This window comes from Anolis sagrei, chromosome 7 (genome assembly GCF_037176765.1).
Source record: "Anolis sagrei isolate rAnoSag1 chromosome 7, rAnoSag1.mat, whole genome shotgun sequence".
Classification (NCBI taxonomy): domain Eukaryota; kingdom Metazoa; phylum Chordata; class Lepidosauria; order Squamata; family Dactyloidae; genus Anolis; species Anolis sagrei.
In genome coordinates, this window is record NC_090027.1 from 11,355,859 (window position 1) to 11,369,895 (window position 14,037).

A 14,037-nucleotide genomic window follows, 5' to 3' on the forward strand; every position below is an offset into this window, starting at 1 on the left:
CCTTGTCAGCTTGGTAGAGCCTTAATAGATGTAATAATTCAGCGAATTAACAAACACAGAGGAGGCATTATACCGTTTCCTGGCTGGGACAATCTCAAAGGTCCCAGCCAAGAACAGAGAAAGCTACATTTCCCCAGCTTCCCTCCTCAAATAAATCAGAGCTCCAGAACCCTTTCAACTCCGCAAGCCGATCTGTTCTAATAATACGGAAGAGAATGAAAGGCCACGTCCCCCTGGAACCCAACAGAGCAATAAATCTCCAATGTACAAACACACCCCAGATTTCCAACTGCATTTGTTTCATGGTACTGTTTTAACAGGGAAATCGTAGCAAAAGGCTCTGCTCTGGTTAGCTGGTTACATCCAACATACTGCTGGCAGATGCGACTCGGGTAAAAGAATGCAGCTGGAAACAAATATTTGGCACAAACAAAACCAACCCCATGGGTTGAGCAGCTGGTCCGATGAGAACATAAGAAGGGCTTTGCTGGATCAGACCAAAGGCCCATTCCGCCATTCTGCTCATACAATGAACACACAGCCAGTTGTCTTCTTTTGTCTGGTTGTCTATACCAGTGGTTCTCAACCTTCCTAATGCTGCGACCCCTTAATACAGTTCTTCATGTTGTGGTGACCCCCAACCATCAAATTATTTTCATTGCTACTGCACAACCGTACTTTTGCTACTATTCGTAATGGAAATATCTGATATGCAGGATATATTTTCATTCACTGTACCAAATTTGGCACAAATACCTGATATGCCCAAATTTGAATACTGCTGGGGTTGGGGTTAGGGATAGTGATGGCGTGAGTGCCGCCACCTATGTGTAGAACTATTAGTTGCAAGATTTAAACTGTTGTATCATGCTTAATCCTGCCTTTTTACCCTGCTTATGTATAGTTGGATGGATTGGTTACTTATAGCTGTCAATCAGTACTGTTTGGCTCCACCTCTTCTTGCAGGAGGGGAGTGCTTCCTTTCTTTTCATTCTGCCATCAGAGTTTCTACCAGATGGATGTGAGTAAGAGACTTGACTCTAAAAGACCCTGATTTAATTACCTCTCAGCACCAGTTCTGAGGTTTTTTACCCTTGAGACTTGTGCTTCATGTTCAGACCAACCTGAACGACGTTGGAAGTCTCAAGCGCCTTCAAACCGGTTCTTTTGGCACCAAAGGAAGATCCTGAGTCTTCAAACATAGGCCATTTGAACTGGGGTTGTGGTTTGCTCTGACATTCACAGCCATTGTGGAAAGAGGAAACTTGGAAAGGCTTCTCAGCTTCAAATTCCTTGGACCCAGGACTAACTGAGACTGTAACGTATATTTTCCTTCACCCCTCTGAAGTTTCCAGCTCAATGCTCTCTGGATGTGGGTGAACTATAATTCCCAAACTCAAGGTCAATGTCCACCAAACCTTTCCAGTTTTTTCTGTTGGTCATGGGAGCCCTGTGTGCTAAGTTTGGCCCAATTCCATCATTGGTGGAGTTCAGAATGCTCTTTGATTGTAAGTAAACTATAAATCCCAGCAACCACAATTCCCAAATGACAAAATCATTTTTTTTAGTGGAGGACATAAATTGGACTGTTAGGTGTCTTTCGTCCAAATTTGGTGTCAATTCCCCAGTGGTTTTTGAGTTCTGATGATAGCACGAACTAACATTACATTTTTATTTATATAGATTATGATTGTATTGATTTTAAAGTTTTTATATTGTAACTGTGTTTTTGGTGGCATTGAATTTTGCCTTGTAAACTGCCTCGAGTTGCCAGAAGGCTGAGAGGAGCGGTATACAAATACTGTAAATTAATCTATATATATAAAAATGCTCTGTGCATAATGAGTACCTTAAAAACAAAAGAACCAATGAACGTAATCACACCAAATTTGGCAACAGAACGTCTCACAACACAAGGAGTGACCACCACTCAAAAAATTATGATTTTGTCATTTGGGAGTTGTAGTTGTTGGGATTTATAGTTCACAGACAATCAATGAGCATTCTGAACTCCACCAATGATGGAATTGAACCAAACTTGGCACAGAGTTCTCCCATGATCAACAGAAAACACCAGAAGGGTTTGGTGGGTATTTACCTTGAGTTTGGGAGTTGTAGTTCATTTACATCCAGAGAGCACTGTGGACTCAAACAATGATGGATCTGGACCGAACTTGGCACAGGCATTCAATACGCCCAAATATGAACACAGATGTTGTTTGGGGTAAATAGACCTTGACATTTGGGAGTTATGGTTACTGGGATTTATAGCTCACCTACAATCAAAGAGCAAGCTGAACCCCACGAATGACAGAATCAGGGCAAACTTCCCATATAGAACCCTGATGACCAACAGAAAATACTTAAGGCCATCCAGTCCAACTCCCTTCATCAGGGCAAGAAAACGTAATCAAATCCCTCCTGACAAAGAGCCATCCAGCCATAGATAGATAGATAGAGATATATAGAGATAGATAGATATGATACACACACACACACACACACAGTGTCATAGATTTGAAAGGGACCCTTAAAGAATGACAATGATATCTTGCATGTCCCAGTGTGGGCAAACCAGACACTCCCCACATCAACACTGACAAAGAAACAGCAAGAAATACTGTTTACCCACAAGCAGAAAGACATCACATATATTAGAAACCAACACTTTCTCATTACTTTATTTTCCAAATCAACAGACTGGGCCACAGCAACGCGTGGCAGGGGACAGCTAGTAAATAAATAAATAAACTGGAAGTGGAAAAACGTATCTGTAGAATCTTCTTTGCTTTTAGTCGATGAGAAAAAAGATCACCTAACATTGGCTTGAATGCATATTGCTCACATTTGCGACCAATTCCGTTCTTCTCCTCTTTTGCCGCCTTCCCTGTTTGCATGTTCCTCCCTGTTTGAAATGAAGATGGCAAGTTCCTCCAGGCAGGGACCCCTTTTTATGTCCGAATGTGCCGAGGGGTTTGATCCCCCCCCTCCTTCACTCGCTCCCCAGTCTATCAGCATATGAAGCCATGAGACTAAACAGCTGTCTCAGTAAAGAGCTTTGCAAAAGTATGTCCAAACTCATTAAGCATTAGGCCAAACAATACCCAAAGTGGCAATGAGGGCAATTTCAAGGTTGTTGGTCATTAATCACATGCTGACAATCCTGACAGGGCCAGTTCAGCTGTCTGGGGAAAAGCAAGGGAAGGGACAAGGCCCTCGCATCCGCCAAATGCTTTTTCTCCACGGCAACAAAAGGGACCAGGCCAGGCTCTGCAGCGAACATGGACTCTGTTTCCCAGCATGTGGGTAGAAGATGATGCAGTGGGGATGGTCGCTGCTGATGTTGTGTGCCTTCAAGTCATTTCTGACTTATGGTAACCTTATGGCAAACTTGCCATGGAGTTCCTGGCAAGACTAGTTCAGAAGGGGTGTTCCAGAGCTAAAATTTAGGGGTCTTTGCCAGGAGGCAGAGACCAATTAGACTCCTCAAAGAGTTCTTTTTTCCCTGGCAAGACAGAGAAGCATCCCATATTTTCCCCTGATTTCCCAATGAAAAATCTCACCAGTTGAAGAAAGGCCATCGAAGTTTAATGCGATTCAGCTGAAACTGGATGCAAAGCTGCAATCATTCACCAAGCTAAGCATGAGGGGAATACGCCAATGCAGTCATATTTATAGTAAATTCAAATTTGCAGTTCAAACTCCCCGCCCCGGTTTCCCTGTTGTTCCCTGCTGTGATTGGGTGATGGGCGGACACCTGGGAGGTGGCCCTCCCGCCCCCGGCGCCTCTGGACCAATCAGGAAGCTCCAGTGATCCGTAGGATCCAATGGGGAGACCTCTGCCACCTGGTGGCGACAGCCAATCAGGAGAGATGGAGGCGGGATGATGGAACACAAAGGAATCTGGGAAGGAATCTTTAAACAAAGGAATGCCATGTGCTCTTGTGAGACAAAGGGTCAACATGTGTCCTGATCCTTCCTGGCTGTGAGACAGGAGAACAATGATGGCAGCCTGAAGTTAATGCTAAGTAAACAAAAGCAGAGGGGAAAGTTTCCCCTTATCTTACAGAAACTTTTGTCAAACAATGCTTTACTCTAGTGGGCCATCTTCCGAGGCTAGAGATCAGAATCTCCTTCTTTTATCCATGCAAATGTGTCTTTGGCGGGAGGTTTCAGTCTTTTGTTTCTGAAGGCCAGGGGGTTCCCTTACATATTTCTTTGGGGGGAGAAGGGGCAAAGGGTCAAGAATACAAGGAAACATAAAAACCATATAGAAATTATACACAGGGAAATCATATGCAGCTATCTTCCCATCCAGGACCCCAGAGAGAGAGATTAATAATACCAATTATAAAAAGCAGACGATATCAGGACACAGCATGAATTCATAAGTTGTCTTGAAGAAAGTTCATGGGTAGAGAGCGAGTCCTTGAAGAGAGTGAAGTCCAGGAATGTAGCAGAATTCAAAAAGCCACCAAAGGGAGTCTATGGAGTTCCACTGGGGCAAGACACAAAGCCCTGCAGCACTGGGATGGAAGCCGGTCCCATGGTCCTTGGAAAACTACAGCTCTCAAGAGAGGCAGAGAGCTATTCCTGAAGTTTCATGGGGTCCTCATTGTTGTTAAGGCCTTGGCAAATTGACCAAGACTTAACCCCTATTGTGCAGTCTGGTACCTTTGTCCTTTGCAGAACTATAAGTCACAATCCCTTGTTGGGGGGGGTCATGCTCGGCTTCAGGGGCGTGCTGTTGCCTTCCTCTGAGGCTGAGAGAGTGCCACCCTATGAAATCCAAGAGGTTGAGAGGAAGCTTGAAGGTGCGCGCATACACAATAATACAGGACTTTCCACTTGCAATACTGGCTGAGAATCATTGATCTGGAATTCTGAAATCTGAAATACTTCAAAATTCAAAATTGTTCACATGGGAGGCTGAGATAAGAGAAAAAGAAACAACAACAAGGGGTTCTCCATCATTTAATTACAATTGTAATGCACATTAGTTATGCATTAATCACTATAAAGGAATTAATTACTGATAAAGACAGATTGACTATCTTATCTGAAATGTTTGGGGCATGTTCTGTGTTTCAAAGGGCTTTGTTTTGGTGTGTGTGTGATATTTGCATGTATATCATATATTTGAGATGGGGCTTGCTTCATATATGCTTTACACACATAGCCTGAAGGTAATCCTATGTATAATAACAAGAGTGAAGAGATATAATATAATATAATATAATATATTGTATATAGTCAAGGTAAAGGTTTTCCTCTAACATGAAGTCCAGTCGTGTCCGACTCTGGAGTGTGGTGCTCATCTCCATTTCTAAGCCAAAGAGCCAACGTTGTCCATAGACACCTCCAAGGTCATGTGGCTGGCATGACTGCATGCAGCATCGTTACCTTCCTGCCGGAGCAGTACCTATTGATAATAATAATAATAATAATAATAATAATAATAATAACAACACTTTATTTGTACCCCGCTACCATCTCCCCAAGGGACTCGGTGCGGCTTACATGAGACCGAGCCCGAATACAACAATACAAACAAACAACAACAGTACAAGCAATTAAAATATACTACTCACATCTACTCACATTTGCATGTTTTCGAACTGCTAGGTTGGCAGAAGCTGGGGCTGACAGTGAATTCAAACCTGCGACCTTTCGGTCAACAAGCTCAGCAGCTCAGCGCTTTAACCCACTGCACCACCGAGGGCTCCTACTCTATATATACATAATATTTATAATATTATAATGTACAGTAATATAATGCTAATAATAATAATAATAATAATATGATATTATAATAATATATTTATATTACATGTAATATTACTAATAATATTACAATAGAAGGTTATAGTACAATACAGTAATATTTAATACTGATAATGTACTATGTTAATAATATAATATATTGTATGTATATATATCTTGTAAGCCGCTCTGAGTCCCCTTCAGAGTGAAAAGGGCGGCATATAAATGTCGTAAATAAATAAATATGTTTGTGCATGAAAGTTGTTGGGTTTCATCCCTGGACTGCACAAGTCTCTAGTCCTCAATGAGTAGCTAGACTAGATAGGACTAGAGCAGTAGTTCTCAACGTTCCTAATGCCGCGACCCCTTAAGACAGTTCCTCATGTGGTGGTGACCCCCAGCCATTAAATTATTTTCGTTGCTACTTCATAATTGTAATTTTGCTACTGTTATGAATCGTTATGTAAATATCCGATATGCAGGATGTATTCTCATTCACTGGACCAAATTTGGCACAAATACCCAATATGCCCAAATTTGAATACTGGTGGGTTTGGAATGGGAGAATTGATTTTGTCATTTGGGAGTTGTAGTTGATGGGATTTATAGTTCACCTACATTCAAAGAGCATTCTGAACCACACCAACAATGGACTTGAACCAAACTTGGCACACAGAACTCCCATGACCAACAGAAAATACTGGAAGGGTTTGTTGGGCAGTGTCCTTTGATTTTGGAGTTGTAGTTCGCCTACATCCAGAGAGCACTGTGGACTCAAACAATGATGGATCTGGATCAAACTTGGCACGAATACTCAATATGCCCAAATGTGATCACTGGTGAAGTTCAGGGAAAATAGACCTTGACATTTGGGAGTTGTAGTTACTGGGATTTATAGTTCACTTACAACTAAAGAGCATTCTGAAGCCCACCAACGATAGAATTAGGCCAAACGTGCCACACAGAACTCCATGACCAACAGAAAATACTGTCTGTGATAGTCTTTGGCGACCCCTCCGACACCCCCTCGCGGCCCCTGAAGGGGCCGCGACCCCCAGGTTGAGAACCACCCCCCACATTCCTATGCATGCTCATCTCAGAAGGGGGTTTGCATTTAATCTTCTTGCTTGCCACTATCTCCTCCCACTTTGAAGATGTAGCAATGGAATCTCTGTGAGGTATGAGGGAACTTCCTCTTTAAAGGTATTTTTATTGCCCTGGCTTGTTGGCCATGTGGTTATTTTCCATTGCCTTTTTTCTGCCTTTGTCTCCCTTCCCGTAAAGTCGCATTTTGCCTTTCTCCAGGCAAAATGTAGCTGCATGAATACTTTTGATATTTTATCCTTTTGCTTTCCTTAGAAGATGAGCTAATAATAATAATAATAATAATAATAATAATAATAATAATAATCACCTTTATCTACCATCTCCACGGAGGAGACTCGGGGCGGCTAACGTGAGGCCAAGCCCAAAGATACAATACAGCAAAATAAAATACAAAATACAAAACAAGAAAATGTACGTCAGAATAAAATGCATACAGTAGCAAAATAAAATAAATAAAGCAAAATAACATAATGGAAAATTAAACACAATGGGCGGGGCAAATGCACAAGATAAAATGATAAAAACCTGGATGAGGTAGGAGTAGAAAAAGTGTATTTGAGAGGAGAACAGTGGGGATAGGCCTTCAATTTACTCAACCTGTAGTTGTTTGTAACTAATTATTTCCCAACTCTGTTCTTGACATATCTTTGGCGGGAAGGGTGACGGACAGCTGTGCCTTCCGCCTTCCTTTTAGCCTTCTTTGGAAAACTAGAAGACGATCAGCATACCTTCTCTTGACCTTCCCCCAGTCACCAGACTATATATATCAATTTCCTTTCACCTTTCATCATCGGATTTGCCTCTTGTCTGTTATCATCTTCATAGCTTTGCTCTGATCCCTCCCTGCATGTCAACACTCTTCCTGAAAGATGGTGCCAGCCATAGATTATTCCAAATGTGGTCTTAATGCTGGTCTATTGGGATTAGTAACAAGTTGGTGCAGGCTAGAGTCCTGTTTGAGCATGCAGCTAAATACATATATGAGGGTTGAATGAAAAGTAATGCCTCCACCTTCGTAAATCCTCAACAGATGGCAGCACTGGTATGCGGCAGGTACTGGCTTGTTCAGTAGACTCTCCTCTACAGTTCCATTTTGGTGGGAAGCCTTAGCATTGAACGATTGTGTTGTCAAAGTGCGAAGTATGGAACCCTGCGCAGACGGTCGGTCAATGCGACTTAAGCAATGTGCCGTCGCGCCTGAGGGCTATTATTCTCAATGAAGGAGGGATGGACGTGGCATCTTTCCCCCAGGGGATTGCTTCTTGCCCTCCTATAGGAAACTGGAACTCCCAAAAACCCAAAACACTGTAAATAGCTCAAAATAAGTTTTATTGATCACAAAGTCATTTCTTCAGAACAATGCGCTGGAAAACTTTAGAGGGGTGAAGAAAAACATACGTTACAGTCTTAATTAGTCCTGGGTCCAAGGGGTTTGAAGCTGAGAAACCTCACCAAGTTTCCTCTTTCCTCAATGCCGGAGCAAACCACAACCCCAGTTCAGATGGCCTATGTTTTGAAGATTCAGGATCTTCCTTTGGTGCCAAAAGAACCGGCTTGAAGGCGCCTGGGTCTCCTCAATAATTGTCCAGGACGATCTGGACATAAAGCATGAGTCCCAGGGGTAAAAAACCTCAGAACCGGTGCTAAGAGGTAACTTAAATCAGGGTCCTTTAGAATTTAGTCTTTTACTCACGTCCATCTGGTATGAACTCTGATGGCAGAATGAAAGGAAAAAGGAAGTTCTCCCCTCTTGCAGGAAGAGGTGGAGCCAAACAGTACTGACTGACAGCTACAAGCAACCAATCCATACAACTATACATAAGCAGGGTAAAAAGGGGAAGGATTAAGCATGATACAACAGTTTAAATCTTACAACTAACAGTTCTATACATAGGTGGTGCCACTCGTGCCGTCACAAGCAACGTGCAGTCATTGAAGGCGTCACCCTAAAGGAGATTCATTAGAGAATGGAAGCTGTCTATGTTGATTGTGTTGATGTGAGGACTGTGTGTCTTTGGGCGGGTAAGTTTAAAGATGTTGAGATGCGAACATCTGAGATGTTGAGATGCGAACATCTGACTTGCATGACAAACAAAGTGTTGGATGTCCTGTGACAGCAACCACTGAGTTTCACAAGCAAAAGATTGACAGATTGATTCAGGACAATTGTCGTATCACTCAGAGAGAAATTTTAAGCATAATCAGCATTTCACAAGAACATGTGGGTCACATTATTGCTTTGCTTGGCTATCGGAAGATCTGTGCACAATGGGTACCCAGGATACTGATGCCTGAAATGAAAGCACACAGACTTGAACCTTCAGAGACTGGATCTCACCACTGTATGACATCCTCCATACAGTCCAGATTTAGCACCGTCTGACTTCCATCTGTTCGCGATAATGAAAGTAGATCTGCGGGGACATCATTATGCTTCTGATGAAGACGTCGAGAGAACTGTGAGACACTGGTTGCGGGAACAGTGTGTTGACTTCTTCCGTGACGGCTTCAGAAAACTTGTTCATTGTTGGCAGAAATGTATTCAATCGTCTGGTGTTTATTTATTTCAAATATTTGTACTCAAGGCTTCCAATCAGTAGCAATTCGATGCCTCAATATATACATGGTAAAAAAAAACAGTCAATAATTATAAATAGTTAAAAACATTAACTACAACAGCCCACATGATTCCAGCCATGAAAGCCTTCGACAATACAAATAAATACATATTTGTACATGGCTCTCATCATGTCTCCTTTCAGCCTTCTCTTCTTCAGGCTAAACATGCCCAGCTCTTTAAGCCGCTCTTCATAGGGCTTGTTCTCCAGACCCTTGATCTGCTCCTTCCTCCCTATGACTTCCTCTCACATATTTATAAATGCCTATCATCATGTCTCCCCTCAGCCTTCTCTTCTGCAGGCTAAACATGCCCAGCTCTTTAAGCCGCTCCTCATAGGGCTTGTTCTCCAGACCCTTGATCTGCTCCCTCCTCCCTATGACTTCCTCTCACATATTTATACATAGCTAACATGCCTCCTCTCAGCCTTCTCTTCTGCAGGCTAAACATGCCCAGCTCTTTAAGCCGCTCCTCATAGGGTTTGTTCTCCAGACCCTTGATCTGCTCCCTCCTCCCTATGACTTCCTCTCACATATTTATACATGGCTAGCATGCCTCCTCTCAGCCTTCTCTTCTGCAGGCTAAACATGCCCAGCTCTTTAAGCCGCTCCTCATAGGGCTTGTTCTCCAGACCCTTGATCTGCTCCCTCCTCCCTATGACTTCCTCTCACATATTTATACATAGCTAACATGCCTCCTCTCAGCCTTCTCTTCTGCAGGCTAAACATGCCCAGCTCTTTAAGCCGCTCCTCATAGGGTTTGTTCTCCAGACCCTTGATCTGCTCCCTCCTCCCTATGACTTCCTCTCACATATTTATACATGGCTAGCATGCCTCCTCTCAGCCTTCTCTTCTGCAGGCTAAACATGCCCAGCTCTTTAAGCCGCTCCTCATAGGGCTTGTTCTCCAGATCCTTGATCTGCTCCCTCCTCCCTATGACTTCCTCTCACATAATTATACATGGCTAACATGCCTCCTCTCAGCCTTCTCTTCTGCAGGCTAAACACGCCCAGCTCTTTAAGCCGCTCCTCATAGGGCTTGTTCTCCAGACCCTTGATCTGCTCCCTCCTCCCTATGACTTCCTCTCACATATTTAGACATTTAGATATTTAGTCTCCTTGGAGCCCCCAGTGGCGCAGTGGGATAAAGCACTGAGCTGCTGAGCTTGTTGATCGAAAGGTTGCAGGTTCGATTCCGGGGAGCGGCATGAGCTTCCGCTGTCAGCCCTAGCTTCTGCCAACCTAGCAGTTCGAAAACATGCAAATGTGAGTAGATCAATAGGTACTGCTCCGGCGGGAAGGTAACGGCGCTCCATGCAGTCATGCTGGCCACATGACCTTGGAGGTGTCTACGGACAACGCTGGCTCTTCGGCTTAGAAATGGAGATGAGCACCACACCCCAGAGTCAGACATGACTGGACTTAAGGTCAGGGGACTACCTTTACCTTTACCTTAACAAGTCTCCTCTCAGCCTTCTCTTCAGACTAAACATGCCCAGCTCTTTAAGCCGCTCCTCATAGGGCTTGTTCTCCAGACCCTTGATCATTTTCGTCGCCCTCTTCTGGACATAACCAGAGCAATGCAGTTCTTCTTTGCTGGTAACGGGGAAAGTGGCTGCTTCATTGGTCTGCCGTGAATATGAAATATATCTCAGGCTGCTCCATTGTTCCATTTGCCAAAAGGCAGAACGAATGGCTTTAATTAATGATCAGAAATGCATACCTCATCCCACATACCTGGCCTGTTCTAACAGATTTTTTTCTGTCTCCGTTCTTTCAAATCCGGCCCCAATCGGCCGTACCCTCCGGAGACAATGAACAATCTCCCTTGCTGTGAGCCATAGATGGGGCTGGTAATGGCTGAGCAGGCTCAAGTAGAAATCCAGACATGAGTGAATGAATGAAAGAAAGACTCTAAGCCGCTCGGCATGGAGGCAGGACGGGGAAGAGCCTTTCTTCTCGGGCCACTCCCTGCAGTTCTGAAGAACGAGGCTGGAGAGAAGCCCTGATGAAGATGACTAATGGGGCCTGGATGGAGATCAAAGGCGAGCCAGGCTTAGCTTGATCTCGACATGCCTGCACGTGTTTGCACAGAGAAAGCATTTCTTTGCATGTTTCCATTTCAGCAGGTCAGTGGAAAGAATCTCTCTGCAACGACGGATCTGTGGCAAAGGCGTGCGAGGGCCCAGGTGTCAGGAGATGCGGACGGCTGACCCCAAAACCTGCCCAGGCAGTTCGAAGAACAGAGGGCCAGTCTCCGCGAATCCCTCAAAGAGCTTAAAGAAAATCTCTCGAAAGGAAGGGACGGACGGAGAGCGTCTTCTGAATATTTGCTGACATGGAAAGAACAGGATTGGAATGGGAGTCATGTGCAAAGGATGCACAGTAATGTTTCAGTACAAGAACGTAAAGGTAAAGGTAAAGGTAGTCCCCTGACATTAAGTCCAGTCATGTCTGACTTTGGGATGTGGTGCTCATCTCCATTTCTAAGCCGAAGAGCCAGCGTTGTCCGTAGACACCTCCAAGGTCATGTGGCCGGCATGACTGCATGGAGCGCCGTTACCTTCCCGCCGGAGCGGTACCTATTGATCTACTCACATTTGCATGTTTTCAAACTGCTAGGTTGGCAGAAGCTAGGGCTGACAGCGGAAGCTCACGCCGCTCCCCGGAATCGAACCTGCGACCTTTCGATCAACAAGCTCAGCAGCTTAGTGCTTTAACCCACTGCGCCACTGGGGGCAAGAACATATGAAGCTGTAAATATATGGTCATGCACAAGCTTCCCATAGGAAAGAGCTACAGGTCAGGGGTGGAGTATAGGCTTTGCTACCAGAAAGTCCCAGAATCAGCCTATGGCTAGATTTGAATCCCTAGATAAGGCTGGAAAGACCTCTCTCGGTAATTTTAGAGCTGTGTTTCTCAACCTTCCCAATGCCGTGACCCCTTCATACAGTTCCTCATGTTGTGGTGACCCCCAACTATAACATTATTTTCCTTGCTACTTCATAACTGTCATTTTGCTACTGAATCGTCATGTAAATATTTATTTATTTATTTATTTCGGTTGCTTCTACCCCGCCCTTCTCACCCCGAAGGGGACTCAGGGCAGCTTACAAGAACAAGGCACAATTCGATGCCCGCATCACAAACAATAGTAAAACAAAAAAACATCAATTAACAATTAAACAACATTTCTTATATTACTACCATAAAAACCAATAAAATCAATACAAACCAGTTTCTCCTCATTGACGGTCACCGTTCGCTAGCTCATAGTTCAATTTCCAATTCCACAGTTGTCAGTCCTGTTAGTCCCATTCGTCTGGTTACCCTTATCTAGGAGTCAGATTGCCCAAAGACCTGGTCCCATAGCCATGTCTTTACCTTCCTCCTGAAGGAGAGGAGGGATGTTGATGCCTAATTTCCCCCGGGAGTGAGTTTCACAGGTGAGGGGTCACCACTGAGAAGGCCCTGCTCCTCGTACCCACCAACCTCACTTGTGATAGCGGTGGAGTCGAGAGCAGCCCCCCCCCCAGATGATCTCAAATTCCGAGGTGGGACGTAGAGGGAGATACGTTCGGACAGATACACTGGACTGGAGCCGTACAGGGTTTTATAGGTCAAGACCAGCACCTTGAATTGTGCTCGGAACTGAACTGGTAGCCAGTGGAGCTGACACAACAGGAGGGTGGTGTGCTCCCTGTATGTCGCTCTGGTGAGCAATCTGGCTGCCGCTGGATGTATTTTCATTCACTGTACTAAATTTGTCACAAATACTCGATACATCCAAATTTGAATACTGGTGGGGTTGGAGGGGTGATTGATTTTGTCACTTGGGAGTTGTAGCTGCTGGGATTTATAGTTCACCTACAATCAAATAGCATTCTGAACCCCACCAATGATGGAATTGAACCAAGCTTGGCACACAGAACTCCCATGACCAACAGAAAATACTGGAAGGGTTTGGTGGGTAGTATCCTTTGGTTTTGGAGTTGTAGTTCACTTACATCCAGAGAACACTGTGGACTCAAACAATGATGGATCTGGACCAAACTCTACACGAATACTCAATATGCCCAAATGTGAACACTGGTGGAGTTTGGGGAAAATAGAATCTTGACATTTGGGAGTTGTAGTTGCTGGGATTTATAGTTCACCTACAATCAAAGAGCTTTCTGAACCCCACCAATGATAGAATTGAACCAAACTTGGCACACAGTTCAACCATGACCAACAGAAAATACTGGAAGGGTTTGGTGGGCACTGACCTTGAGTTTTGGAATTGTAGTTCACCTACATCCAGAGAGCACTGTGGACTCAAACAGTGATGGATCTGGACCAAACTTGGCATGGATACTCAATATGCTCAAATGTGAACACTGGTGGATTTTGGGGAAAATAGACCTTGACATTTGGGAATTGTATTTGCTGGGATTTATAGTTCACCTACAATCAAAGAGCATTCTGAACCCCACCAATGATAGCATTGGGCCAAATTTCCCACACAGGACCCCCACAACCAAAAGAAAATACTGTTTTCTGATGGTCTCTG